Source organism: Monodelphis domestica, chromosome 2 (genome assembly GCF_027887165.1).
Source record: "Monodelphis domestica isolate mMonDom1 chromosome 2, mMonDom1.pri, whole genome shotgun sequence".
Lineage (NCBI taxonomy): Eukaryota > Metazoa > Chordata > Mammalia > Didelphimorphia > Didelphidae > Monodelphis > Monodelphis domestica.
Genome location: NC_077228.1, coordinates 15835886 through 15860142, shown reverse-complemented (window position 1 = coordinate 15860142; position 24257 = coordinate 15835886). Strand labels below are relative to the sequence as shown.

The 24257-nt window shown below is 45.0% G+C and overlaps 1 protein-coding gene and 1 long non-coding RNA gene across 8 annotated transcripts in view; one reads left to right on the top strand and one right to left on the bottom strand.

The window, feature by feature from the left end:
• The window catches only part of NFIA (nuclear factor I A), a 499453-nt gene that overhangs the window by 197523 nt on the left and 277673 nt on the right, over positions 1-24257 (top strand). The gene's annotated exons all lie outside the window — the stretch shown is intronic.
• LOC130456832 (uncharacterized) lies at positions 10351-18184 on the bottom strand. The gene is made up of 3 exons (XR_008915846.1): positions 17924-18184; positions 13037-13212; positions 10351-11487 (listed from the first exon to the last, which is right to left on the bottom strand). It is a non-coding gene; the product is annotated as an uncharacterized LOC130456832 (long non-coding RNA).

Below are 24257 nucleotides of genomic sequence, written 5' to 3'. Positions count from 1 at the left end.
GCCTGGTGCTCAGATGACAGGGACGGAAGGGTGCCAAGGCCAATATTCAGAGGAGACAATTGTGCTCCGTGATTTATATTTACACCTTAAAAATGGTTCTGAATTCTAAAAAGCTTTAAAAAAATTCCTCTTTGTTTTTCCTTCCAGTTTTGGATAGAGAAGAGATTTATTCACAAGTGTCTAATTCTTGCTAGCAAACAGCAAGTTCATAAAATAGTTCTGAACCCCATATTAATCTTGGCCTTTCCGAATGGCGTTTTAATTTTGTGAGTCAGGCTTTATACTAAAAATAATCTCCTCTTTTGTGGCTGTTTTCAAGCACATTTTATCCCAATGATGTTGAGACTCAAGTTTTTCAGCCTAGAAAACTGCATATAAATGATTAACTACAGGAATACTGAAAAAAATAAGGTCTGGGACTCCTTCCTTAGCATTGTTGAGGATTTAAAAAATTAATACCAACAATCCATAGAGCAGCAGTCTCCAGATGAGTGAATACAATATCACTTCCCCTTTAGGGCAGAGAAAACAGTTTTAATTCCAGAATGATCTGAAATGAGCCATTATTGGACCTAAGAATGAAAACCAAGCTTCCTAGCCCAACCTGGGCCAGAGACTTTCTCTGTGTAAATCTGCATCCTCAGGCAACTGAACTAGGGTTTATCAGGCTATAAGGTATTCCTGGAAAAGGAAAACCTTTTCATTAGATGATGGAACTTCTTTTATATGACAACTCTAAGCCAGCCCTCATTTGCTTGCTTTCTTTCTATTTCACTAAACTTTGTAAGTTTTGTTAAAAGGAGGTAATATTGGATTTTTCATTGGCATGACTAATTTTCCTTTTTACTCAACTATTTGTTATATATTATATAAATATATAGTGATATGACATATCACAATATATAAATATTATCTCTATTTTATACATACATATAGATTATATAGAGAAACGTATCTATCTCCTGATCTCTCTCCATATCTATCTACCTATCTATCTAGTTCTGTCTGTCTAGTTATCTGTCTCTCTGTATCTTCTATCTATCTATCTATCTATCTATCTATCTATCTATCTATCTATCTATCTATCTATCTCTGTCTATTTATCTGTCTGTCTAATTTTTGTCCATCTATCTGTCCATCTAGCTCCATTTCTCTCTCCCTATCCATCCATATATCCATGTATGCATTCATCCATCTATCCATCTGTCAATCATCTCTCTGTCTATCCATCCATCTATCTCCATATCCATCCATCTATCTATCTATCTATCTATCTATCATCTGTCTGTCTATCTGTCTACATATATAATATATCCATATATCTATCTGTCTATCTATCTATCTGTCTATCTATTTGTCCATCTATCTATCATCTATCTGTCTGTCTGTCTGTCTACATATATAATATACCCATATATCTATCTGTCTATCTGTCTATCTATCTATCTATCTATCTATCTATCTATCTATCTATCATCTATCTGTCTGTCTGTCTACATATATAATATACCCATATATCTATCTATCTATCTATCTATCTATCTATCTATCTATCTATCTATCTATCATCTATCTGTCTGTCTGTCTACATATATAATATATCCATATATCTATCCATCTATCTATCTGTCTGTCGGTCTGTCTATCTGTCTGTCTACATATATAATATACACATATATCTATCTATCTATCTATCTATCTATCTATCTATCTATCATCTATCTGTCTGTCTGTCTACATATATAATATATCCATATATCTATCCATCTATCTATCTGTCTGTCTGTCTACATATATAATATATCCATATATCTATCTGTCTATCTATCTATCTATCTATCTATCTATCTATCTATCTATCTATCTATCTATCTATCTGTCTGTCTGTCTGTCTAGCTATCTATCCATCCAATCATCTATCTATCTATCTGTCTGTCTATCTATCTATCTGTCTGTCTGTCTGTCTGTCTGTCTATCTATTTATCTATCTGTCTGTCTGTCTATCTATCTATTAACACTGTCCTGGAAATCCAGTACTCCAAGCCTAGAAAGAAGTTGAGATTTAATGAACTTTAAAAGTGCAGTAAAATGTATTTGAATCTTCTCTTCTTTTCCTCTCTTCTTAAATATTTCTGGTGGATTAATAACACTGTACTCAGTTGATTAAAATATTATTAAGTGTTTGCCATGTGCCATGAACTGCGCTCAGCTTTATGGAATCCAGAGGAAAGGAGCAGTCCCAGCTCTCTAGGAGCTCATATCTAATGAAGGAAGCAGCATGTCAATAACTAGGTACATATAAGAGCTGTCCAGTATAGATGAAATGTAATCTCAGAGGAGAAGACAGTAGAGATGGGAAATGGGAGGAAGGACTAAAGGCTCGCAGCTTACCCATTTTTATCCCAGGGACTGTACAGGACCTAGGAAACTCTTTAACCAAATTCTCTGTGATTTGTTTCACGAATCGGGCTTTTCCTTTTGAAATGGGGGAGACCTTGCTAAGAGACTGAGAGCAGCCTTAGAACAGACATTACCAGAGCTGGACAGGTTCTTAGAGCAGAGAATATCAGTTATGAAGGGCCTTCATACATGAATGGGCTGTAACAAGTGTACCCTGATGAAGAGCTGGAAGGGACCTGAGACCATGATTTGTTCAAACCAAAATGAATCAATCAACTAGCATTTATTAATCACTTAGCATCAGATTTCAGATCTGGAAGGGATGTTAGAGCAGAGAATAATCATACTCTAAGGGCCCTCCATGATCATTCTTCTGAGCCCTTCTTATTTTTTCTGAGCAGTAAACTGACCGTCAGAAGAGAAAAGTCATTTTTCCCAGTCCACACTCAACTTCTTAGTGTGGCAAAGCCCAGGCCTGATCCCAAAGCTCTAGACTCCCCATCTATGCTCTGTAGCCTACTTCTCTGTTCACAGAGTATTGTAATTAGGAGGTCTGTTCCCTTTCATTCTCAGAAAATATGTGAAATTGCTGAAAATGAAGGAAATTCATGGGAATAAATGAGAATTTGCCACACCATGTACTCTTCTATGCCTTCTCATCAGGGTACACTTGTCATAGCCCATTCGTTGGAGGAGGACTTTTTAGGATCCCATTGGGTATTAAGGGCAAAGCCAGGGAAAACTCTTCTTTCATTGTGGTGGGCACCTTGGTATATTTTCCTAGCTCCAGGTGTCCTGACCTGCGAAGACCTTCCATGTGAACCTAAAAACGCCACAGACTCTTGAAGACCAGATAACCAATGCCAAGAGGGCAGGATGACACTTTGTTCTTTGTAGAATCATGAATGGTGCACCTTAGAGGAGTGTGGACATATTTACCCCGTCCAGAAGCAAGATTAAAGGAGGGACTATTTTACAAACTGTGGCATCTTATATAACTGTCAGCTAGTAGAAATGGGACTTTGGTGCAAACGTGCTACAAAGCATGCTATCGTCTTACCCAGGTCATTGCCCTCTGAGCTCCGTGCCAACTCTGACTCTTGGCTTGAAATATTTTCTGGACACACGGGGGGAGATTCCAGCATAGTCAGTTTACAAGATCCATTATTCCAAAAGTGGATGAACCACAAATAGTTTCAAAAAGGATCTAGTGTATTCATGAGTGAATAAGTGGGTTTTTCTGGTAAGAGCAAAGGGATGGTAGGATGGTGGGATACAAGCTCAAAAGATCCTTAGAAGCTATCAGATCCAACCCCTCATTTTATTGAGAAGGAAACCAAGACTCAGAAACTTAACTTAATCTTTTGGAGGAGTGCTGTGATGTTCACTGATGTCTTCCTACAAAGTTTTTATTAGAACCATTACCATAGATGGAAAAGCCAACTGGATGGGCCAAAGCTCTGTCCCCATATCTCCTTATTTACAACCATCGTCTTAGAAATAATGAGAGCTAAGGATAGGGTTAACTTGTAAGTGTATTGGATGCACCAAATAATACTTTTTATTTCTGGGTGGGAGGATGAGCTTTCTCTTATTTCTGAATGCTTTTCTCCATCTTTACAACTTTCTGGACTTTTAAGGAGGAGATCCACAATACTCAAAATGCTATTCCAATCATTAAAGACCTATGGAGGACGTGCTATCTTTCTGTCTTTTTTTTTTAATTTATTTTGCTAGAAATCCCCTTTCATTAAAAATCCTTACCTTCCATCTTAGACTCAATACTGTATATTGATTTTAATATTAGGAAAATGTGGTTGGTTAAACCAGCCATTTAGAAATATATATTTTATGGGTTGCTTTTTTTAAAGAAAAGGAAAGGAAAAGAAAAGAAAACAGAAAGAGTTAGAGTGGGATGGGAAAGGCCATTACCCATTGAGGGAGTATGAGAGTCAATCTGGGAAAGAATAAAGACGTGATGAGCCAGGGTGACTTCCTTGGAGGAACCAACCAATAATAGGGACGGTGTAGTAGAGAGAACTCTAGCCTGGTGTTCAAGTGATTTGGCTTCTGGTTTTAGCTCTTTCTCTCTTCTGGAGTGTTTCTAAGGGGATCAGAAGGGAGCCATCTCTAAAGTCCCTACTAGCTAGCTGTTCAATGCTTCTATTTTTCTTCCATTATTCAGGGCTGCACCATTGCTTGACTTGTTTCCTCTCCTTCAGGGTGAGAGATCACTAGGTATTTAGCCATCTATTTAGTTTGTTGTTTCCCCCACAAGATGCTTCTTGGGGATAATAGCAAAACTGTCTGCAGAAATCCTTGCAATACTGGAGACCTTCTCAATGGAAGGGGTTGGGCCATAATTTAGCATTTCACTCCCAGGACTTCTCTGGCGCACTGGCTGGGAATTTCTTTGTTTTTTTGGCAGATGTAGACTAAACAAGGGGATGGAAATAAAGTTTAAATAAACAGGCATATTTACATTATGGCTAATGTCCCATCAGGCATGAATGATGAGTGAGGATGTGAATTAGGATTTCATTTAAAAGCAGGTTGTCAAGGCTAATCATTTGTTTGTTAGTTATCCTGCCTTGATTAAGGGCCTCAATGGCCAAGAGTAATTGAAAAAGAATCTGGATTTCCACAAGTTAGGCACCCAGCACCTTCAATCAGAGCAGTCACCAATGGCTGGAACAATGGGCACTACATTCCACTTCACGTCCCAATGTTTACTCCTGGGTTAGGCACTAGAAGACTTTGGGGGCTTTTTTTTAAACCTGCTTGCCAACATGTAACCATCTTATTGGGCAGACCTGGGCATGTGCTGATTACAGAATGGTACCGAAATAGTATTAGAAGATTTATTGATAGAACAAGTCTTGAGTTGTTGTAGCCTATGGCAAGAGCGGTAGAGTTGTAGTTAGGGAAAAACTGGGTTCAAATCAGTTCCCACGCTTGCTAACTAACTTTTGGCAAGTTGTTTTGTTTACTTGGACCTCAGTTTCCCCCTCTGTAAAATCAGGATGATAAAACTCACAGGAAGAAAATAAACATTTATTAACCCTCTACTTTACACTAGATACTGGGTTCCAGAGAAGGGGGCTAAAAGCCTGGGCTTGTGCCAGGACTTTTTGTAGAAGACCCCTGGGAGGGAGGGTGGAGGTGACACAGACAAAGAATGGGGACTATCTCATTTAGAACTCTTTCCTCATTAAATGAAGGGTTTGGATCAGATGACCATTGCAGACCCTTTCAGCCCTGGATCAACCATTTCTGTGAGCCTAAACACTGTGGAAGGTTGTGAAATGTAGCCGTCGTTTATGAATTTTCCAGTCCTTCTTTCCTGCTGTAATTATTAGCTACTGTGAGATCATGTAGTTGCAAAGAGGATCCTCTACTTATTACTGAAGATACTCTACCAAACCCAATAAAATCACTCATGGAAGTGTAGTTCTTCTAATTTATGAGTTTTAAGAATATTAATCGACTCCCCTTTCCAGTGTTCTCAATTTTTTTCCTGTTGCACTGTTGGAAAAATTAAGCATAGACCCATCCCCAGAAAGTCTGGTGGTGTAACATTATCTCAAAGTTTTCTTACTGAGAGTGGGGGATGAGCCTTTACACGTGGTACAGCCACAAGTAAGCTATGTAGGTCATCATTCCAGGAAAACGTTTATATGATCACACATGATCCAGCGTGCTGTGGATGCTACCCATTTAAGGGAACCGATTTTAGAAATGTTAAGAGCTGTAAAAAATTTTATTGGCACAATTCTTCATACACACCTGCCTGTAAATCTTGGTTCCACGGGCTACTACAAATTATGGAGGAATGAATACTCGTAGAGTTGAAAATACTCAGAAAAGAGGGAGAAAAAAAGGCTTTTCATAAGGTCATCTCTTGGTGACTGAACCACGCATACGTGGCGGCTTCCCAATTCTGTCCACGTCCTGCCTGGCCTCCCAAGACCCATTTCAAGAACTACCTTCTCGGTGAAGTGTCTTCTGACAGTGTCTAGTTCCCTCCGCCTTGATTTGGTCCCCTCTCTGTACTCTGGTGACACTTTATTTTTTGAGGGGGGGTGATTTCTGGAGTTGTGAAAATGACCAGGTTCTAAGCCCGTGTTTTCTGATGGTGTTTCGAGCTGTTTTTTAATCAATTAGAAAACATCTATTCAATGTTTGCTCTTTGCAAGACACTCTTCTCGACCCAGGGAGGCTATCGGAGGTAAAGATGAAATCGTTCCTGCCCTCAGAGAGCTCACATTCCAGTTGAGATGGCGACAGAGACGCCACATAAGTAAGAAGTGTAGGCAGAGACGTTTCCAGAGAAGGGGGCTAATCGCCTGGGATTGTGCCAGGACTTCCTGTAGAAGACCCCTGGGAGGGAGGGTGGAGGTGACACAGACAAAGGATGGGGACCTCTTGGTGAGGTGCATCCTCGTAGGCGAGATGAGCCCTGAGTGTGTATCCCGCTTAGCTGGGCAGCTTCTTGCACTTTTATTGGCTAGAAGGGAACACTGCAGCAGCAGCATCACCTGTGCTGCTTTAAGTGTCATACGTGATGATGATGATGATGATGATGATGACTCTGACTTGAATAAGATTTATACAAGGTTTAGTGTGATCGAGGAAGAGGAGGAAGAGGGCCAGAGGGGAGAGAACCAGGTGGCCTGGGGAGGGATGGTGGATGTTTGGGAAAGATGCTCCTGAGCCGAGTCTGGGGGAAGGGAAACTTTTCTGAAATACCAGCCCTTCCCTTCCAGGGTGCTCGGAGGATATTGCGGAGGGCTTAGTCCGGTGCCGGGCACAGGGACGAGCTCAGTAAGGGTTGGGGCTGTCATGCCTTGGCTTTGTGGGATGGCAGTGTACGCAGGTGCGCAGTGCAGCCCCTCTCCGAGGGGGATTGTCTAAAAAGTGCATCGATGGAGCCGCGGCCCCCTCCAGCTCGGAATCTTGTGAAAGCCGCACTCTGCAGCCACATGACAAGGGGTTTGATGGATTTTCGCCGTGGAATTGGACAGCTGTTTTGGTGTTAGGTAGAGAGCGCTGGAGGTTTTTTTCCCAAGTTAGAAGCTGACAGTCTGGGAGAACAGATGAGTGAGAAATGATTTGCTGGAGGCATTTTATTTCAGCTGGACTCTTCTTCCCGGGACTCTCAGAGGGACTCCCTCCTCCTCCCATGTGCCAGGCTTGGAGGAGGAGGCTCGTATTTGTTCTGTAGCGGAGAGGCAGCCTCAAAGCCCTTTAAGATGGCTCTAGCTGGGAATTCACCCAGCCCTGACTTCATATTCCATCTGCTGCCAGTTGGAATGGAATGGGATGGAAAGGGGACCTCGTCTATGTAGGGAAAGGGAAGCCCCCCTGAAATAACTCCCTCTCGGGCACCTTAGGACCTCCATCCCTCTCAGTTCTCCTTAGGAGAATACGTAGCCTTACACGGAGCAGACGAGGGGTTTGCCCAGGTCCCATGGCCAATATGTGTTGAAATCACCGCTAGAACTTCCAGATCCACGGCTGGATTTCGGACCATTAATCCGCACTGTCTCTCGTGTGACTAGAGCACTGGACTTCAAATCCTCAAGTCCTGGGCTCAGATCTCGCCCTGATTACCTGTGTGATAAGATCCAAGTCATTTCCGTTCTCTGTGCCTCCCTTTCTTGATCTGCAAAATGGGCTGAATAGTACCAGGAAACCTGCCTCATCGGGCTGTTCCAAGGCTTAAACGGGACCAAGTGTCTGATACACCTTCGGCACCTTAAAACGCTCTCCTCAGAATGGCTCGTTTCCCCATTTTCTCGGGAGGGGGCCGGCGAAGGCAAGAAAGGAATTCTTTTCCTTGGGCCAGCTCTGGCTTGTTAGCCACTCTGGGCAGTTGGGAATGCACAGACGAAAGGGCCATTGGAGAGCGCTCTTTGGCTAAGTAGGTGTGAGTCGGGGCTGCTTCTGGAGGAAACTGCTGGAAGACAAGCTAGTTAGCAAAGTCCCCAAGCATATGGCGCAGCCTGAACGGAGCCCACGATCACCGACGGTCTGCACTCGGAGCTTCCTGACGCGCAGCTCGGTGTGTGTTGGAGGTTTCTGGGGGTCACGAGCCCCCTGCGCACAGGCACACTCGCACACGGCAGCCCGACCCTCCGCATGCAGACCTCCTTTTGGAAAGACGGCCCTGATCCGGCTGTGAATCTAAACGTCCATACTTGGACTCGGGATTGTTTATTCTGCCAGGCTCGGAGCCCAGAGCTGCCCAACGCATCCATCCGAAGTTGTCTTGGAAATCCGAGCGGACGAGACATACAATCACAGTCTGTCCTCTCTCGCCTGCCCTGCGCTTGCCACCTCGGCTGCCTTTCAGTCGAGGATCTTCTTATTCTGGATGGTTCGCTGGACATTGCATGTGGGACAGCCATGATGGGACCCATCCGCCATTTTAGAACGTTGGTCTCAAATGGCCACTTGAGACAGCAGGGCCTTATAGATTGAGAAAGAGCCTCGCAGCTCAGAGAGGGAATGTCTTAAAGTGGGGAAGCCCCGGGTTCAAATCTCTCCTCCGACACATGCAACTCTTGACAAGTCAAAGCATCTCCATGCTCCTAGCAGTTCTCTAAAGTTAGAAGGCAGAGGGGGCAGCTGAGTAGCTCAGTAGATGGAGAGCCAGGCCCAGAGATGGGAGGTCCTAGGTTCAAATCTGGCCTCAGACACTTCCTAGCTGGGTGACCCTGGGCAAGTCACTTGACCCCCATTGCCTAGCCATGACCACTCTTCTGCCTTGGAGCCAAAACCCAGTATTGACTCCAAGATGGAAGGTAAGGGTTAAAATTAATTAATTAATTAAGTAGAAGGCAGGTTTTGATCTGCTTTGGTATACTGATGAAATCATCCATTCAGTAAAAGCAATGAAAAATTTTTGAGATTATCCCCTTCACTAGCAAATTATTTCATTTTTATTTAAGATAATGAATTGTTATTTCGACTCTACTTATGATCTGAGGTTTGTTGTGGTTTGGTCATTTCAGTTGTGTCTGACTCTTTGTGGCCCCAAAGATGGGGCAGAGATCCGGGAGCAGGCTGCCATTTCCTTCTCCATCTCATTCTACAAATGAGGAAACTGAGGCAAACAAGGTGAACGGACTCCTTGTTGAACTGGTGCCTGGCATCTACTGAGCCGTATATTAATGTTAGCTATTACGGTTAGCCTCTGCTAATAGTACCATTTCTGTGAAGGAGTGGGGGAGCTCGGAGTATTCTGAACACCTTTTCAAGGGAGTTCCATTTTCTGTTTCTGCTGCTGAGGAAATGGGTGAAAGCGTCACTACTTTTCCATACCTCAGTTCTCCCATGTGTAAAATTGGCATAACAATCCTCATCAACCTCAGTGAGGGCATTACGAGACTTAATTAGTGAACATCTGTAAAGTCTCTAGAGAAAATTCTATGAGTCAGAATATAAGTGCATTGTTATTAATCATCATTATTATTATTGTTATTATTTTAGGATGGCTCAGTGCCACATCTCGATTTATTGGTGCCGTGCACATAGCTAATAATTCTTTCTGTGTACTGTGATCTGTGGTCATGCATTTTGCAAATTAAATGGCAGAATATTTGCAGGATATGAATATAATGATCCAAACGAATGATCCTTGGCCAATTCAGAATTATGTGATTAAGACCCCAAGGATGTATAAACCAAGCACTTAGCTTTGTTCCCTTTCGACTTCTTAGATAAATAACCCATTTTCGTTCAGTTTTATTTGTGCAGAGTGGGGGGAAAGCCAGATTTTTTAAAAAGAATTCTTATATATTCATTATGTCAATGATTTCCACACTAGCCCTTTTAAAAATATATATTCTGTGGATGTTTAAAAATATATATATATACATATATGTTTGTTATTTCCCAGTGAAACCCCCACAGCTTGAGAACCTGACCTTGAAACAAGAAATATAGTTAATAATAATAATAACTAACATTTTTATAGTGCTTGTTATTTGCCAGGTACTGAATAAGCACTTTACAGTTAAATAATAATAATAATAATAATAATAATAATAATACGTTGGCCATTTTTGACAACAAATGCCTCATTCTCTACCTATGGGACACACCCCACCTTGATGAGAGGACAGGAGGCATGTTTGGTCATCTGTCCCCTGAAGTCAGTCCTAAGCCTTGCTTTGATCTCTTCTGAAGTCTATCCATGTCATTTTCATTTATATTAAGTGGTGGTCAAGTAAATTATTCTCCTGGTTCTGCCCTACTTTATCCTGTTTTCCCTAGGGTTCCTTTTACTCTCTTTATTCCTCACCCTCTCGGGAATTCCTTCTTCCATATTGTCCTCTTTTTCTCTAAATTCTTTGTCTCCTCTTCTTTCAGAACTGCAGTATTCAGGTCTTCTCATTTCTCTAGTTTTTCCTTCTTCCTCATTTGTCTCTGCATCAGTTCTTTCCAAATCTTCCCACGTTTCTCTGTATCTTGTTTCTTACAGCATACTAATAGCCTTTGAGAGTCATCGGCCATTCGATGTTTGGGCCCCTCACTTGGTTGCCACCTCTTTCCACCCCTTTCTCCCAAGTGCACGGAATCAGGATTTATGGCCAGGGTGAGTAGAGCCTGGCCAAGGATACTGCAGAGAAGCCCAGCCTTTATCCTCAGCTCTTTTGTCAGTCTCCGTGTCTTCCTGTCACTTCTGCTACTTAGCTGGGTTGCCTGATCTGGTCCCCCTGTCTCCGGGTGCTTCAGCTCCCATCATCCTCACAGACATCCTGGCTAGCGGCTCCGCAGCATCGCCACGGCTTCAGCCTCAGAGGAAGACTTCCGTTGGGCCGCCACCGAGTTAGAGGAACGTTCATAACAAAAGGAGAAATTCTATCTCATCGGATGCTTCTCCCTTCTTGGTTTTCCTCAGTCAGATCGATAGCGTGGTCAATAGTTGGTTTTGGGTTGACCTGGCACAGGCTGGAGGCGCAGGAGTTTTCTCTGATATCAACCTTTGGTGTCTCAGTTTCAGGCATTTTAATGCGTTAGAAAAGGTTTGATCTCTGCCACAAGCCCCTCCTGAGTGACATTTATTTCCAGTGACAGTCTCTGTAATGTGAGAGGGGAAAGAGAGATCAATTTTTATGCCATTATAGTTTTTTCAAAGAGAGAGAAAGACAGAGACACAGACACAGAGACAGACTGCCAGAAAGATGGCGAGACACAGAGATAGAGTCAGAGAGAGGCAAAAAAGAGAGAAAGGTAGGAATGTACTGGCAGACTGACAGGGAGACATGAAGACAGAGGGGGAGAGAGAAACTGAGACAGAGAGAGTTTTCCAGGAATTGATCAGACTTGGGGAAAAAAAATGACGCTCTCATATGTTCTTTTCTTTCTGTAGAGTTGGAAATTCTTGAACCCCTAAAAACTACATTACCCAAAATCCCTTTCTGTATTACCTAGAATCCTTTTCCCTTTTCCTGTGTCCTAGCCTTTATGGGATTGTATTTAAGTTTGCTGTGACTCCTCCCTCACTCTCTCTTCTTCCTCACCTTCTAGTTAGGCAGGTTTCACTCTAGTTTTTTTTTTATTTTAATGAATCGTATAAATATAATGCTTGAGTTATTGAATATTCATTTTAACCTTCACATTTCTTAGTACCTTATTGCTGCTCTGAAAATGGACCCTCCCCTTCTTCTTCCTCTTTTTTAAGCTAAAGGAGACCTTTATATAGATATAGATATAGATATAGATATATAGATATAGATATAGATACAGATATAGAAAACTATAGACCTTGTCTAGGGAAGTGTCCCTGGAGAAGTTCATTTAGGGGGTCTCTGGGGGATTCCGGTTGTGGAGACAGTGTGATATGTGACATCTACTTGTCACTGCATTAAACTTTGAAAAAACACAACCCAATAACTGGCTGGGTGGGCGGAGTGTGCCATATTGGATTCTTTCTGCATCCCAACTTGCAGTCATTAATTCTGCCAAGTGTAGTATGTACGTCATCATCATCTCATCATGTTCCCTTGAACCCATTTCCATCTGGATTAATAAGCCCTCATCTTTCTTACCTAAGTTTTTAATTTCATATCAGCATCTTCTCTTTGCCTCTCCAGGGCCTGGAATGCTCTTTGTTGCTTCCTTGTCTTGGCTCCATTTGTGGCTCAGGTCAAATGCCAACTTCAGGAGACCTCCCTGATCTGTACCTTCTGCCCCATTTCTTAGTGCTGTCCCTTTACCCCATCCATACATTGCTTTGCAATTATTTGGTATTTCTTTAAAGGTGTTGTATCTATTGTTTATAATATAGACACCTTAAAGGAAGAGACTTTTCACGATGTTTTTATGTCCCTGGTACCAAACACAGTGCCTGGCACAGAGTCTCTAGCCATTCGCCCTGGCTGTGCCCCATATCTGGAATGTTCTCTCTATATCTCCACCTCCAGGTTTCCCTAGTCTCAGGTGAACACTGCCTCTTGCAGGAAGGCTCTGCTAATCCTTCTTAATTCTATTGCCTACTTTCTGGTGATCATCTCCTATTTATCCTATTTATCTCCTATAAATCTCCTCTTTTTTGTGTACATAGTTGTTTGTATCTTGTCTTCCTTCATTAGAATTAAGGTCAGGGACTGTTCGTTTTAGTCTTTACCTTTTTTATATCCCAGATCCTTATTGGCGCAGGGCTGGCACACAGTAGATGCTTAATCAATGCTTTTTGACTTGATTCAAGACAGATGGGGAGCATACAAGGTCCCACGGCGACTCTTCCAAGCTGGGTGATCTTGAGTAAGACAATCTAGCTCTGTGAGCCTCAGTTTCCCTTTTCTGTAAAATAAGGGGAGGGATAACAGTCACCATCCCAGGAAATGGTTGTTGTGTAGCGTAAGAGCTCTATAAATTCAAGCTCTCATTCTTATCCTTACCACTAGCTAGCAAAATGGTACCATTCCTTAATGCCCTGAATACCCACCTTGACTCGGCCAATAGTGAAGTCAGCAGCAGCAATGACAATGGTTGTGCGCATTCTCGTTGTCCCTCTGGCTTGCCGAATGGCTTTCCATGTGAACGGCACAACAACATTTTAACACATGCACCCAAATCATGCCTCGTAGCTTAGAACCCTCTTTGATCCTTGTCATACTACATTTCTTAAAAGGATTTGGGCTAATCTCCTAGAGAAACAGGCAAATTCTTGGCTTCTCTCTTCCTGCTCACCATGGCTCTGCTGGAATTAGCCTAAGTGATGGAGAGAAGAATCGAGGGAGGCCACTCCTGCTCGCCCCCCAGGATCTCGGGGTGCTCCCACTCTTTCTTCAGTGCCTGCTGCTGCGAGGCACTGTTTGAGGCCCAGCGATGCCAGGGTGGAGGAGAGAACCGCCCCTGCCCTCGAGGAGTTTACAGTCATCTCCAAACCACTGCCATTCCCTCAAGAGAAAGCCAGTGGTTTTGTGACTCAACTGGGAACTGTTTCATAATGCAATTTTTCTATGTAACATTCTAATTCTAGTCATCATCTGAGTCAGTACATATGAAATGACCCGTGAATAAATGTTGTCTCTGTGAGGCTTCAATAGAATAAAAATATAGTGGCAAGGCAGCCATTCATCTTCATTCCGTCTTCAAGTTTAAACAGCTTTATCATCGAGACTGCATTAAAAGTGGATCAAAATTGTGCCTCTTTCCACACTCTAGAAATTATTTCAAGGGAAGCTCTGGATTAAGAGAGAGCATTGCCGAGCTCTTGGGGAGTCGAAGAGATCTGGATTCAAAGGCAGGCTCGAGCTTGGTGACCTTGGGTAAATCACCTCCCCAGGACTTATCGCTGGAGGCACAGGCAGTCACAGAGAACAGAGGGAGTTCTCACCCCAGAAGTTCTCAGATGAGATTACCGACCCCTCTTAAATGCGTACATTCATAAGATCCAGTTTCTATTTTATCTGACTGATATTTGATTTAAAAAAATGAAATATTTGTTAACTGTTCAGTCAGGTCTGACTCTTTATGACCCCACTGGGGGTTTTCTTGGCAAAGATACTGGAATGGTTTGCCATTTCCTTCTCCGGCTCTTTTTGCAGATGAGGAAACCGAGACAAAGAGGGTTAAATGACTTGCCTGGGGTCACATTTGAACTCAGGTCCTCCTAACTCCAGGGTGGGCACCCTAGCCACTATGCCATCCAGCTGCCCCAAATCTTTGCTTAATAAGTTATATGGGGTGCAAAGGATCTGCTCATCAACACCTCTTAGATACAAAAATGGGTTTCACCTTCATATTTTAATTTTCATTGTAGCATTCATCAGAGAGATTTAGTTACATTCTGCTTTGACTCATATCCAAAAGGTTGCCTATCGTTTAGCACAGAGACCAGTACCTCACAGGTGGCCCAGGAGTCAGAAAGACTGGACTTCAAATCCTGCCTCAGATACCAGCTGTAAGACCCTGGGCAAGTCACTTCCCCTGTTTGCCTCCATTTCCTCATCTATAAAATGGGAATAATAATAGCATCAGAATTCCTGTAGAGATCAGATAAGATAATATCTAGAACAGTGTTCTACAAACCTTAGAGGCTATAGAAATACTATCAATAAACATGTTCATATTCATTTTCTAGTAATAAAGACCTTTCCCGATATTACGTCAATTTTTTTTTTTAAACCCTTACCTTCCGTCTTGGAGTCAATACTGTGTATTGGCTCCAAGGCAGAAGAGTGGTAAGGGCTAGGCAATGGGGGTCAAGTGACTTGCTCAGGGTCACACAGTTGGGACGTGGCTGAGGTCAGATTTGAACCTAGGACTTCCCATCTCTAGGACTGGCTCTCAATCCACTGAGCTACCCAGCTGCCCCCTACATCAATTTTTATAACCATTGATAGGATGGGCTTAGCAGGACCTTAACAGTAACTCCCGATCCTAGGACGTGGAGAAGGGCACTAAATAACTAGCCATTCATTCATTCAGAACATTCCAAGATGCTCCTGTAGTCATAGCTATGGATTTTAGTGGATTTAAGCTTTAGTGTTCAGTTGAAGATGGCAATAAAGAGCACTGAAAGTCATAGGATCAGAGAGAGGAAGCTAGAAGGGACTTAATATATTATATAGTGGAACCCTCTTGTTTTACAAATGAGGAAACTGAGGCCAGGAGGTGGAGTGACTTGTCCACAGTCACATAGCTGCTGCTTTAGAACCCACATCCTCTGATTCCAACATGGCACTACACAGACCAGCATCGGGGGTGTAAACAGAGCTTTCGAAATCTACCCCCCTCGTTTCTGAGTCCATTTGTGATGAAGGAAAAAACGGAGAAGCCCAGGGAGAGAAATCGAATTAAATGTTGAATTTGAGCAGTTGTCAGCAATAAAATTATTTCAGAGAAAGCCTGAGGAGCTCTTGGGGAACTTTCCTCCCAAACTGGCCCTTTATGGCTTTTCTGATTTCTTTTCTTTCTTTTTTTTTTTTAGATTTTATTAGAAAAGTTCCATTTCTCTGTCTTAGAATTTTTTTTTTATTTAATAAAGGAAGAATTCTACTCTTTGTGACTCTAGCTTGAGTGTCTGTGGCCTTTTTTCTTTTCTTTCTCTTTTCCATGGGAGAGAAGCTATCCACAGATGCTAGTGACTTGTCTGGGGTCACTCTTCTATCGTAGGTATTAGAGGCAAGACTTGAGCCGAGTCTCGGTGTCTTGGAGGCCGGTTTTCTTCGGTGGCCTTGTTAAACATCCCTCGATAGGGCCGCCTGACGTCTCGCGTGAGCTCCTTGCTTCCCACCGTGCTCTACGTGATCTAATAGACTAAGCGGGGTAGAGCTAGGGATGGAGCTTTGAGCCTAGCTGTGGTAGGAGGGCATTTTGCCCCTTCGTTTTCCTTCTTCGTTTTGGGCTTTCTAGAGAACCTGTTGGGGCTGGGGGCAGAGCTGGTGCTTTTCGTTTAGAAAAAGGCTCGTTGAAGGGTTCAAGGGCGGCAGTGAGGAGCGCCTTTCCCGCTGAGGGAAGATGTCCCGCCCAGGCTGCTTGGCGCGCTTTCTCTCGGGCTGCTCGTACCTGCTCTCCCGCCGCATTGTCACGTTTAGACTATATTTAACCAGCTTTCTGTACAAACGGCGTCAGCAGAGGCTGAGAGCCTGCCAAGGAAATTCTCAAAATGGTTGCCAAGCCGTAAGATGGCTGCCAAGGAAGGGCTGAGCCCGCAGTACAGGTCCAAAATGGTGACCAACTTCCGAGGCTTTGGCTGCTCGGGTTTTTCACGAGAGACGAGGAAGATGCAGGCTTTTGGCAGCGGCCCCCTGGCAGGCGGAAGCGAGGGATCATCCAGGGACTGAAGGAGGTGCCCGCGCGCTCCACTCGTCTCCGGGGGAGACACGAGGGGGAATCACCAGGAGGAAGCGCCCAGCACAGTTGGCTCTGCCCGCCCGACCGCCGGCCCTGGAGCCTCTGTAGAGAGCAGACGAGGCTGAGCAGAGCCTCCTGGGCTGAGGGAGGAGGCTGGGAAGACAAAGGACGCCCGGAGGCTGCGCTGGGTCTTGGCTACCCGGAAGTGGGGCGCTCGTGCGTTGTGCGTACGTGCGTGCGTGCGTGCGTGCTGCAGGTTTCCCCAAATGACTGGGTTCTTCCATTTGTTGACTCAAGTTTGTAGCAGTTCCTTTCTGGCAGTTGTCTGAGCAGATTGAAATAAAATCAGGAGGGTGAATTCAAACACACGGCTGCTGCTGCGGCTGCTGCGGGTGCCGATTAGAATGGGAGCCGCATGTAAATAGTGGAGGCAGGGTCCAACTCTGCAGAAACTTGGCAGAGGCTCAGCCGGGATCTCCAGGCTACACAGGAGACAGAGTGTGTGTTTGCATGTGGCTGTGTGTCTGTGTGCCTGTTTGTGTATGTACGGGAGAGACCCGGGCGGCTGGGCACAAGCGGGTCCTCACTTCGGAAATTCTTAGAGGGGGGCTGCTCTCTCCCCGGGGTTCCGTCCCCAGAGCCTTTTGGACCAGCAAGGGCTTCCTCGGGGCTCCGGGGCGAGTCACCTCGCCTTCGTTTTCCTCACCTGTAAAAGGACACTGTTAGACTCGGGGCTTCCGAGGTCCCTGACCAGGAGGTTCATTTCAGAGTCAGAGGAGAAGAGGGAAAAGCAAGATCTGGGTTCAAATCCAAGCTGGACCCCCAGTTCCTCATCAGTATAATTTTAGAGTTGAGAGGCAGAGTCGGGCAGGAGTGCTGACTCTGTAGCCAGAGGATGTCCGTTCAAATCCCAAGCTTTGGTTTTTGTTATCTGGGGAGCCTTTGGCAAATCTTTTCACCTCACTGTGTCTCTGTTTCCTCATTTGTACAGTGAGAGCCTTAGAGGAGGGAGACCTGTAAAGCCTCTCCAGCTACACATTTAGGGTCTAATTCTTAATCAGGGAGCCGATAAGACAAAATATTTCAACTATGTGCGTGGTGCCTGGCGCTTAGTCTCGGATCACTTAGAAGGAACCCCCAGTTGAGTTTCACCGAGATCCAGCCTGTTCCTGGCTTTGTTCAAAAACTCCTGCTATCACCCACTCCTTACCTGGCTGCTGGGTGTCCAGCATTTTTCCGTTTCCGAGCTGCTTTTTGTCCATTTTCCTCCCTCAGAGACAGCTGCTCGTTTTTGGATCTCTACAGCGAGGCTCAGAACATTCCCATCTGGCTTGGAGTCCAGATGCTAGGAAGTGTTGGAGGCAAGATTTGAACCCTGGTCTTCCAGCCCCCAGGGTCTACTACTAGCTGTACTTGGTACTTTGGAGGGGTATAAAGTACTGGGTGAAATTCTGCTGTCATCCCTCCACAGCTGTTGTGTCCATCGAGCTCTGATTTATCTCCTTTTGCAGCCTTTTATATGGAACTTCCTTTCACCCTTCCCCCAACAGGAAGGAAGTCCACTGAATGCTCATTTGTGACTAGAGGGGCTGAGCGATGGCCCCAGGGCTGCTTCTGGTTGTCGCTTGTGCTTGGCCATTGGGTGAAAGTTTCAGTCATGTTCTTCAATGGCTCCAGTGGTGTCCTAGTGAGCCTCTTTCCCGAACTTCCCTTGTCTTCTTCCTTGGTTGTCCCTCTCCAAAAAGCTTGAGGGTCTTCCTGTGATTATCCGAGAACCCTTCCCTTCAATGGCACCTGTAAAACCCAGTGGAATTGCGCACTGGCTATGAGAGGAGGGGAGGGAAAGAACATGAATCCTGGAACGGAGGGAAAATAGTCTAAATCAATCAATTAAATAAAAATGTTTTAAGAAAAAAATAAAAACTCTTCCCTTCTGTCTTAGAATCCATACTACGTGTTGAGCCCAAGGCAGAAGAACGGTCAGGGATAGGCAATGAGAGTTAAGTGACTTGCCCAGGGTCACCCAGCTAGGATGTGTATGAGGTCCTCCTTGAACTCAGGACCTCCCATCCTTTATCCAGTGAACCAGTTAGCTGCCCCCATTTGTATTACTATTCTTAATTTTGTTTTTGAGAGAGGCGGATCTTTTTTGGAGCAGTAACAACAGATCCAGGTTCAAATCCTATCACTGATAGATATCCCCTGTGTTTGCCTGGGCACATCAACTTGGAAAATGGGAAGGTTGGATTGGTTTGCCTCCAAGTCATTGAAGTACTTGTTGAATCTTTCAGTCGTGTCCCTTTTGGACTTTTCTGGCACTTTGCCATTCTCTTTCCCAGATCATTTTCCAGATGAGGACACGGAGGTAAACAGGATGAAGCAAAACTTGCTTAGCTAAGTCTGAGTCCAGATTTGAACTCAGATCCTCCTGATTGCGGGACCAGTGCTCCATCCCTGGGTCTCAAAAGTCCAGGCTTTGTTCTATCCCTGTTTTAGGATTTACAAAACAATTTAATGATGATCATGATAATAATAATTAATACATATTTAGCACCTTGTGATTTCCAAAACCCTTTTCTTCTAATACGATATTAATATCTTTATGTTAGAAATGTTAATATATTCACACATACCAGAAACGTGTACTACATCCCCATACTTGTATTCACGTAATTATTCAACATGATGCAGTAACAAATAATCATCCAACCTTTTAGGGTTTACAAAGCCATTTGATGGGGTATCCCAATCCCAGCATCCTGTGCGCATCCTGGGGCCATGGAGGGCTTTGTGGCCTGGATGCCAGTCCAGGAAATGGCCCGAGCTGGCCGGCCCCTTCTAGCTGGGAGACCTTGGACGAGTCACTTAACCCGCTGCGCCTCTGCCTTTTAACCTGAGATTTGTTTCTGTTCTAAGACAGAAGGGGAGGGTTTTAAAGCTTCAGAGCCAGCCTGTGAATGGGGTGCTCTTCTTCCTTTCCATAGGGGAGGCCCCTGAGGAGGGAAGTGACTGGTCCAGGCTCTCGCGGCTTCATCCCCGGGGCGCCCCGGCTGTCCCCTGTGTGTTTGCGTGCGTGTCTCGGTGTGTCGCGCTTCTGTCTGCCCGAGGACGGAGGGAGATATAAATTCGACGTTCTATATGGTAGCTTTCCGCATAGGGCAACCCCAACAGCTGTTCTCCCCTTTTATAGCTCCTTTAATTGACGTGCCAACAAGTCCGTTTACAGAATCTGTTTTGTTGATGGCTGCTGCGATAATAATGGTCGTGTTCTGTGGCTTGGCAAGAGCCTGGGGTCTCCTCGGAGGCCTCCTGCCAAAGCCTTTGAAGGGGCTGAGGTGGACTCCTTGCCAGGATGAGTCACCGCTCTTTAGTTTATTGAATGTCCCTCTGCCAAGGCCTCACAAACACTTTCTGTTTCCCCTTCTTTGTCGGCTTCCCTTCCCACATTGTGGTTTTGTTCCAAGCCCAAGCGACGGGGGCTGCCCGGCTAGGTGAGAGAGCGCCGCTGCCCCCTGCTCCGTGCCCGCCCCGGCCGGCCCCGCCATGGCCCGAGAGGCCCCGGACCGCCGAGCCGCCTGGCCTGGGCTCGGCAACACGGACCAGCCGCCCCCCAAAGCCCCAATCGAGGCATCAATAACGATTCTTTAAGACTCCATTATTTCCCCCAAGCGAGGGTCCCTCCTCCCCCTGCCCCCCTCACCCATTAATTGGGCAAATCCCTTGTTTCACATTCAAAACAAACGCAGCCATATTCGATTTCTCCCCGCTGCAGCCCCGGCCTACAGAAGGACCAGGAATCCCGAGGAGACGCCGCTCCTTCCTAAGAGGAGACGCTCTCTGGGGTTATTTTAATTTGCTTGGGATTCGGAGCAAAGCCTGCAAGTGGCAGGACGAGCCGGTCAAGGGTTCAAGGGACGCAGGGGCTGCCTTGGGCTTGGACGGGGGGCTCCTGGCCCTCCTGGGAGGACTTCGCAGACAGAGCGCGCCCAAATGGAGAGATGGAATTCTTTGTATAGCTTTCGGGAGAGGCTAAGAGTGAAAGAGGAAAGCTTGAACCCTGGGGGGGGGGGGGGCCCTTTCAGATCAGGGGCTGAGGCACCTCGTTGGCATTTTGATGACTTGTGGCCCAACCGTGGCAATAGTTTTCTCTTAATGACGGTTTCAGCACCAGAGTAAACCCCCATAAAGTACGTCTGTAGACAGTCTCCCCTCCTGGGGGTCCTTTCAACACCCCCTTTCCTTGCGGTAGCTCCTCATTGGGGTGTTTGCTGTAAATGTTCATTATAACGTCCCCTGAAAGCATTTCCATAAAAGTAGGGGGTGCCTTTCTCACGTTCAAAGCCCGGAATGTTTCCACTCGCTCGCGGTCCAAGTTCTGCGTCCCCTGAAAAAATGCCACAAAAAGCCTTCGAGGGCCACCTTCAAACGAGCCGCCATGAATAACTGGGCATTCTTCAGCCCTTCCAAGAGGAAAGATGGCGAGGATTACTGCAGCTTTTGGCTGGAGTTGGAGGCGTCGGGATGGGCTCCATTCTGAGCTTGCCATGGCATCCCTCGAAAGGGACATTGCCGAGGCTGGCTTGTTATTTGGCCTGTCATCGTTCCTTCCAAAGTCCCCAAAGCTAACAGCCCCCCTCCCACCCTCCGGGGACCTGTTTTTAGGTGTTTATGTACAACAGTTCAAAGGTCAGGATGGGTAACAGGACTTGGAGGAGGTTCGCCCATTTCCTAGGAACCCTTTCCAGACGTTGGGTCGGGATTTTAGTTTTTGTGCTGATTTCCCGCTCGCTCCCGTTGATCGGGCCACATCCGCTTAATCAACATGCATTTGAGAGCCTCCTTGGTGTCAAGCCCTCACCAGTGCTCGTGAGAAGAGATACTTCTCCATAGTTGTACAAACAAACCCTTTTTTTAAGTCCGTTCCTGGAAAAACAACCCGTAGATGATTATTTTCATCGAGAAGAGTCCTTTCATTCGGACATTATGTGGAATGATAACTAGGGCAGGGCGGTGGGACCTGCGCCTTGGGGTGCTGACATTTAGAGGGCGCTCCCACCCCTTTTATATCACCAAGTTACCCAGAATAATTATGGAAAAGAGCCGGCTGCCATGTTTCTCTGACTCTCCATGTCTCCATCCAAGGACGTCAAGCTCTTCTCAGCCCAGCCCTCTCCTGTTCTTTTCCTTCGCAGGAGCGCTTGGTTTTCCAGGGTCTTCTCCAAGATTCCAAACCCGAAATTCTTTAAGTGAACTTTAAACTAAGAGGACACCATTACCCAAAGTTTCCTCCCAAGTTCACCGAGGTCTGCTTATACCGTGAACTGCAGAGAGGAATTCCGATTCCCACCTCGTCTCCCCAAATCTCGATGATGGAACAGAAACAGGCAAATCTAGGCTGAACCCTCCCCTCCCAAGCTAGAAAGGCTTAGAGTTGAAAGAACAACGTTGCATTTGGAAGTGAAGCCTTTATTTTGGAAGGGCTGACTCCTACCTACCATATTATTTAAGTAGAGTTCCCCTGTGGTGAAGAGCTAATAATACGGCTGTTTATCTGTGTGGCCTCTCTAGAACACAACACTCCAGAAGGTTTAAAAGCACAACTCTGGGATCCTGGGGAAGGGGAGCGAAGACTATCGAGTTGGAGAACCCGTAAATCGTGCCGTTGTAGTAGATTATAGGATACCTCTGTGTGGTGGAGTCGGCATAGAGATGAGACAGATGGACTGCCCTGAAGGAGAGTCCTCCCACCTCCTGAGCCAACGGATCTGATTTGGGGTGGATTCCTCTGGGGTTAAGAAATGTTGGCTATGATTTTTCTTGGATTTTGACCCAGAATTGGGACCCTATTTCACAGCCGATCTCTTTTTCGATCAACTATTCCGCATTGCGAACATAATGTCATAGAAAGTAGGAAGAACACTCTAGGTGGATCTAAGCTCTCTGTCTTCTGTGGCTTTGGGCAAGTCTTTAAGCACCAAACTTGGAGTTGGAAAGTGCTGAGTTCAAATGATGATCCTGGGCAAGTCACTTAACTTGTCTGCCTCCGTTTCGTCATTCATAAAATGAGGAGAGTGGACTAAATGGCCTCTAATGTCCCTCCCAGCTCTAAATTGATGATCATCCCACTTAAATTCAGATTCTGCTTCTGACACTTATTAGGTGTGTGACTCTGGACAAATCACAATTTTTTTTCACCTCAGTTTTCTCACCTGTAAATGGGGATAATTCTAGCAGGTTTGACGTGAGAATGAAATGAGACAATATTGTAAACCTTCCGTAAGTGTTGGCTATAATAATCTCTAGAATAGTAATTATTACATAGTAGACATAAGACTAGATCATTTCCTTGACCGAGACCCCCTTGGCTCATCCCTTGGGGAGATGTTCTATCGGCTTCCTTAAAATCAATCTCGCCTATCAAAGCACTTTCCTGGGCTGAAGAAGACCACCATTTTTACTCTAAAAAATATTCCTTCTTCCGTTTCCAGTTCCTTCTTCACAATGGCTTTGAGTGGTGATTCACAAAGCTTAGGGTCCTGAGCCAATCCGGAAGCAGACCAGGTTCCCTTTTGGGCCTGTGCCTTGTCAGTCAATCACCAGGCATTTATTTAGTGGTTAGTATTGGCCATTTGTCCACAGCAGCCCGATAAGGTCGTAATCCTATCTCTGAGTGACCCCACGGAGGGGAAGGTAGCCTCCACTTGTCCCTGAAGTGATCTGCTCTATAGGAAGAGCATGCATCAAATTTAGTTTTCAATTGATTCGGGCTCTTAAGTATGCTGTCCGATCTGTGTTTGCTATCTCAGTTAATTATTTATCTACAGCAGAAGAGACAAGTGGAAAACCATTTTGGGGGCCATTCAAAACTCTTAGGAGGAAGGCAGCCCTCTCTTCCATTTGAAACACAGAATGGAAGACAGAAAATAACTCAAGCCCCTATCAATTGCCATTAACATCAGGTTGTTCCAGTGGGAGCAACTTAGAAAGCTCAACGCTTTCCATCTTCTCTGTTGGCTTTTCTTCTTCACAATATTCATGACGATGGAGGGAGGTATGGTGAGACACCACGTATCCAAAAAAGATCTGGGGGTTATAGTAGGCCAAACCCGTAACAAGAGTCATCTACAAAAACAAATGCCAGGCCTGGAATCTATTGCTGGAGAGGTGTGGGTTCTCCTGTTCTCTCTCCTGGTCCTGGCTCCTGGGAATGTTCCGTGTTCCGTGAACCGTGCTGTCCGTAGGACGTCGGTTATCTAGAGGGTACACAGGAAAGCCCTCATGGCAAGGAATAAGATTTTTTCACTAATTCATTCACTTGAGTCCATTTTGGAATAACTGCCTCTGAAATGCCTTACAATTCTGACATTTGGTGACACATTTCAGTGGTACTTTCCAACTTCTTGAATTTCCATCCACCCTTGAAAGCCAAACTCAAATACCTCTTGGTAGTTTAAAAATCCTTTCCTATTTCTTCATGGTCTAGGACAGGGTCCTCTACCCTCACCTTACGCCTCACCTAATACTGTCTTCTGTCGTTCAGTTGT